Source organism: Ricinus communis, chromosome 1 (genome assembly GCF_019578655.1).
Source record: "Ricinus communis isolate WT05 ecotype wild-type chromosome 1, ASM1957865v1, whole genome shotgun sequence".
Classification (NCBI taxonomy): domain Eukaryota; kingdom Viridiplantae; phylum Streptophyta; class Magnoliopsida; order Malpighiales; family Euphorbiaceae; genus Ricinus; species Ricinus communis.
In genome coordinates this window covers 29,151,406-29,157,405 of record NC_063256.1, presented here as the reverse complement: position 1 = coordinate 29,157,405, position 6,000 = coordinate 29,151,406, and positions in this window count along the sequence as shown.

The window sequence follows — 6,000 nt, the reverse complement described above, 5'->3', positions numbered from 1 at the left end:
ATTGCTGAAATATGATATAAGTGAAATGATTGAATTGTGATGTTAAGTGCATATGTGCATGTGAATGGTGGATTCCCCTATGAAAAAAAAAGATATATATATAAAGCCTTGGGAGGCTAAAGCCTAGAGAGGCTATAAAAGTGTATAATGTGAGATGAGGCGAGCGGCCTTATGTGTGTGATATGTGAGGATGAGGCGGAGCAGCACATTAAAGGGGATCCACAAGCCGTGAGAACTAACCATAATTGTTGAATTGTATTTCTTCTATGATGGTTGTAATGAATTGAGTAGAATGGTATGACTTTATACCTAAACTATGAATATCATGGAAAGTTATGTGATTGGGTGGAAATTGTATTAAGTGTATGTGATATAGATTATGTTGATTATTTATTTACTGAGCTGGAGGCTCACCCCTCTCCAAAATTTTTTCTTTTCAGGTTGTAAATAGTAGTGCATCCGTTGGTTGTATGCGAAGTCTAGCTTTTAGCGATTACCTGGCCAAGTTGGGCCGGTTTGTGAAGTCTCCTCCCGATGCATTTTTGTATGCAATTATGTGATATATATGGAAGTATGCCTTATAAGGCATAAGAAGATGTTTGTAATACTTGTTAAATGATGTTTAAGTATAATCATATGTTTATATGTTAATAACCTTGTGTCTAGATTCTTAACAACCTACATATTGACCTATCTACCTGTAGTATATATTTTACGACGCTTGTATGCTTCCTGGCTAATGTTTATTGGTTAGCATGTGATGGGGGTGTTACACGACTCCCGTTATTTAATCGTTGTATATTTGAAGTGTTTTCTAGCAGGTCTTGGAACCGTTATACGGGAGGTAAATGTCCGTAATCTAGGGGAGGTTCTGCCAAATTTTTGGTAGAATTCTTCTAAGTCGAGATTCTTAGACAGTTAATTCTTGGAGTCTAAGCCTAGGGTTAATTGCCAAAGGTTTTATATTTACTAATCGAGTAGTTTCCATGATGAGATAAATCCGTCAGTTCGGCTCACTCCACCCGAGGCTTTGGAGTAGAGCTAGGAGGTCGTCAGAACTGTGAGTTAAAGTCATATATTTTCTTCAGATGTGTGTCATACTAAATTTTCACGGCAATTCAGATTAAATGATTTAAGATTTTAATTATTTATTTAATTACTACTTATATATGTATCGTTTTCTATATTATGGTTATTGTGAATGCCTGTTGACTCGAGATGAGACGGAAGTAGAATATGCCACTTGATAGGTTACATCAGGACTGAGTGCGCGTCGGTATGAATCGGAGATAAATAGTACAAGGTAAATTTAGGACTTGCCCTGGTCGAGTTTAACTCTGTGGGCTGAGTAGACTGAATTTGCAGGAGTAAAGGTCCCTGGTCGAGCATTACTCTTTGGGCGCCGGCTTTATTGGAAATTTAAGTACCCAGATTGGATTTAAGGACCCTGGTCGAGCTTCGCTCTCTGAGCTCTAGTTCTATTGGAACGAGAGAGCCGAAAGGCTAAGACTATTTAGTAATGGGGATTAGGGTTCTACTGAAGTACTCTGTCCCGTAGTATGTGAAATTTATTTTATAGAAGCATGGCGTGACAAGTATATTTTTGAATGACTTAATATTCTATGTTAAATTAAATAAATGTGTTATTGAAGCGTTTGTAATTATTTTTGGATATATGATTTTAACTCACTCCCAAGACTGACAGTCTCAATTTAACTATTTTTCAGGTGTGGTTAGTTCTTCCGCAGTTCTTTTAATCTAGCAGCCCGATTCTTTCATCTTCGGGTTAATGTATCAAATTTTTGGTATGTTTGATTTTTAAATTTCTAGAATCTCCGCAGCAGAAATTTTAGATTTATCATTTTGCAATTTCATGTAAATTATGGTCTTACCTATTCATGTTAGCAATCCAAATTCTAAATATATAGAACCTGATGGTTAAAGTTAATTATGGATCAGTACTTTTGGATTGAAATTTGATTAAGTTAGTGAATGATTAGGCTTACTATGGGGTTTGGTAGCCTTACGCCTACCCATTTCCTAGTGTCGGTCATGGACCCACAGGTCGGGTCGTGACAAAGTTGGTATCAGAGCTTAGGTTTTTAGATTTCCTTCGACCTAGGTTAAGATTCTTACTAATGCAGAGCTAGGATCAAGTCTGTCTTGTTTGTTTTCATTGACTCCAATGTCTCAGCTTTCACTGTTAGAGAGTCTATCTTTTCTTTTCTTGTGAGCTTGCCTTGATGCCATATTGAGAATGAGCTTTGTAGCGATAGCAGGGTCAGAAGCGTGGTAGACTCGTGCCGTTTCTCCAATTGATTAGTGCAGACCGGCCTTGGATGTTTCGATTGTTGTTTCGGCGGTAGGCACCAATCATTATTGGTGCAGAGTGTAGTTGCAGTCGTGTCATGAACTGCTTCGTCATCACATCAAGTATCGCCTTAAGGAGTATAACCGAAGTTAGTACGTGGAATATCGAGCAGAGGTCAAAGCTATATGGTTGAGTTTTGTGGTTGTAAGAAGCATAAGAATGGTGGTTGGTGTACTTTTTCGGATGCTCCGAATCCAGAGAAACTTAAGTGAACACTAATTATTTTTCTATGTAGAACAAAGTGTTTTAAATACAATATTGCGCCCAGTCCCGCAAGAACTCATTATAGCATTTCATTGTTAGGCATGCACAATTCCATAACTCATTTTTAGGGCATGCATCATACATCATGCATTGCAACCCTTGGTGATAGGGGGGTATCATCACCCTGGTGCGCAATATTGTAGAATTTTATATAAAGAAAATGACTAGAGATTTTATGATTTTAAAAAGGTATTTTTCAAGATAATAATAATTTTTATCAGTGATGATTATAAAGAAAATAAATAAGTAAATCTTTTAAAGTAAATTATGTTAACTTGGGATTTTCTTGATGACAAGCTGAGTTGCTATCAGAATGAATCTATGGCGCAGTAGGCTCCATGTTAGATTATAGAGGAGACTTTCTAGATTCCAATCAATGAGGAATTTTCTGTCAAGATGGCATCGTTTTGTATCGGTTGTCGCAATTAGATAGATGATATGACGTGGATGATCTGATGTGGATGTTAAGGATATTCTGAACGTGCAAGGGACACGTTGTTAGGAAAGAAGTTGGCGAGTGGATTTTGGCAGAACCAGAGTAGGTCCAGATCATTTCGGAGAAGATCTCTTTTACTCGCGAGCGGCTGAAGACGGCTTTCAGAAAGCATAGGAGTTGCGCAAACCCGAAGTGGGAGCACGTGGATATTTGTATTAAAGAGTATGTATTCGTAAGGCATCTTTTATACAAGAAGTGATGCGGTTTGGTAAGAAATGCGAGTTAGCCCTTATTATGTGGAATTCTTAGAATTATCGGCAAGATTCGTGAGGTGGCATGCAAGATGGACTTGCCGCCAAATTTTCTCGCAAGTCAATCTGGTATTTCGTATATCCGTGTAGAGGAAGTATATTTTTTATCTTTCGCTTGTGTTGCAACCTAGGTGTGTGGAAGTAAGTGAAGATTTGACTTCCAAGGAGCAGTCAACCAGGATCGTGGATTCTCAAGTTCACCAACTTTGCTCTTGAGTTTTACCGATGGCCAAGGTTGTCACGACCCGGTCTGTGGGTCCGTGACCGGCACTAGAGAATGGGTAAGCTTAAGGCCACTGAATCCCATAGTAAGCCTTACTTTTCACTAACTCAATCAAATTGAAACTCGAACTCAATCCAAAGCATTGATTCACAATTAATCTTAACATCAAATTCTACATATTTAGAATGAGGACTGCCAGCATGAATAGGCAAGACCGGAATTTACAAAAATTATAAAATTTATAAATCTGAAATTTCTATTGCGGAGATTTTAGAAGTTTAAAAACCAAACATACCAAAAATTGATACATTAACCCGATGATGAGGAATCAGGATGCTAAATAAAAAGAACTACAGAAAAGCTAACAACACCTGAAAAACAGTGAAATTAAAACTATCAGTCTCGAGAGTGAGTTAAAATCATATATCCAAAAACAAATACAAACACTTCAATAAAACATTTGTTTAATTTAAAATAAAATATTAGATCATGCAAAAATACGTGTGATGTCATGCTTCAGTAAAATAAATTTTACATACTACGGGACGAAGTACCTCAGTAGAACTATAACCCCAACACTAACAATCTTAGCCTTTTAGTTCTCTCATTCCAACAGAACTGGCGGCCAGAGAGCGAAGCTCGATCAGGGTCCTTAAATCCAATTTGGTCACTTAAATTTCCAATAAAGTCGGCGCTCAGAGAGCAATTCTCGACTAGGGACCTTTACTCCGGCAAACTCATTCTACTCAGCCCAGAGAGTTAAACTCGACCAGGGCAAATCCTGAATTTACCTTTTACTATCTGTTTCAGATTCATACCCGTGTGTACTCAGTCCTGATGCAACCTATCAGGTGGCATCTTCCACTTCCGTCTCATCCCGAGTCAACAAGCATTCACAATAACCATAATGCAGAAAACGATACATATATAAATAGTAATTAAATAAATAATTAAAATATAAATCATTTAATCAGAACTATTACTTAAAATCTTAGCATGACATACATAAATAGATATATGACTTTAATTCACAGTTCTGACGACCTTCTAGATCTGCTCCGATGCCTCAGGTGGAGCGAGCCGAATTGACGGTTTTATCTAATCACAGAAACAATCAATTCAGAAAAAGTAAAATATTTAATAAATAACCCTAGGTCTAGACTCATAGAATTAACTGTCTAAGAATTTCGACTCGGATAAATTCTAACAAAAATTCGGCAGAACCTCCCCTAAACACGAATGTCTACCCCCCTAAATAACAGGTCCAGGACCTGCCAGAAAACACTTTAAATATTTCAACCATTTATTTAACGGGAGTCGGGACACCAGGACTTCATTATCTTTCCCAACTCCGCCACACAACACAAAACACGATTATTGGCAGACAGTCCGATAAATATTATTTTAACTAACAATCCTCACAATATTTTTCTAATGCTCAAAACAATAATTAATCATACAATTTTTCTCAACAAACTCTAAAATCATCGAGCTAGAGAATTACCGAGACGCTTAATCACTAGGTCGACTCGATTCCAGCCGCCGGAGTCTGATCAATGATCCGAATGCGCTTACGGACTAGAGACAACGCGTTGATGATGATCCCAGCTTCTAATCTTCCAATCCGACCTCGATCATCCGGAGAGATTTACGGATGATCTCGGACATTGATTTTCAAACAGAGTCTGATCACCTCGACATTGGTGTCATTGGAAAGCTTGAGCTGAGGAGAGTCTGGATATACCCTCTGATTGGCAATAGCTCGTCAGAAAAGTTTGAAAATTTCGGCTGCCCTTACTTTCTCTCTCCACTGCAAACTTCCAACTCCGGCCATCACTTGCGTCGCCGCTGCTCCTAGAAGAAAGCCTACATTCAGGTGAGTCAATCGCCACCCGACTCGACCGCCAAAGCCACTAGAAATGCCACGCACGGCATTAACAGCCGCTGCCTCTCTTTCTCCTTTTTTTTTCTTTTCTGCTGCCGACGCTGCCACTCCTCGGCTTTGCTCGCCAACGCCTTGGTTAGCTCGCACCCGGACGGTCGGCCATCGCGGCCTCCCCCGCTTGATCTCCTCTCTCCCCGATCTCCTTCTCCTTTTTTTCTTCTCTCTCTTTTCCTTTCTTATTGACATTTGGTCCCTGAACTTTTTTTATTTACTATTTAGTCCCTCAACTTCTTTAATTACATTGTCCTCCAAAATTTCTGATTAACCCTCCAACTTTTTTTAGCTTTTCAATTAAGCCCCTAATTATTTAATTTGGGCCAAATTAAAATTATTGAAAATATAGAATTACTTATTTACCCTTACTTTTAAATGTAAAATTTTCAAAATGCCCTTATCGACATATTTAATTACAAAAATATCAACCATACAAATTTTTATTTAAAACTCCAA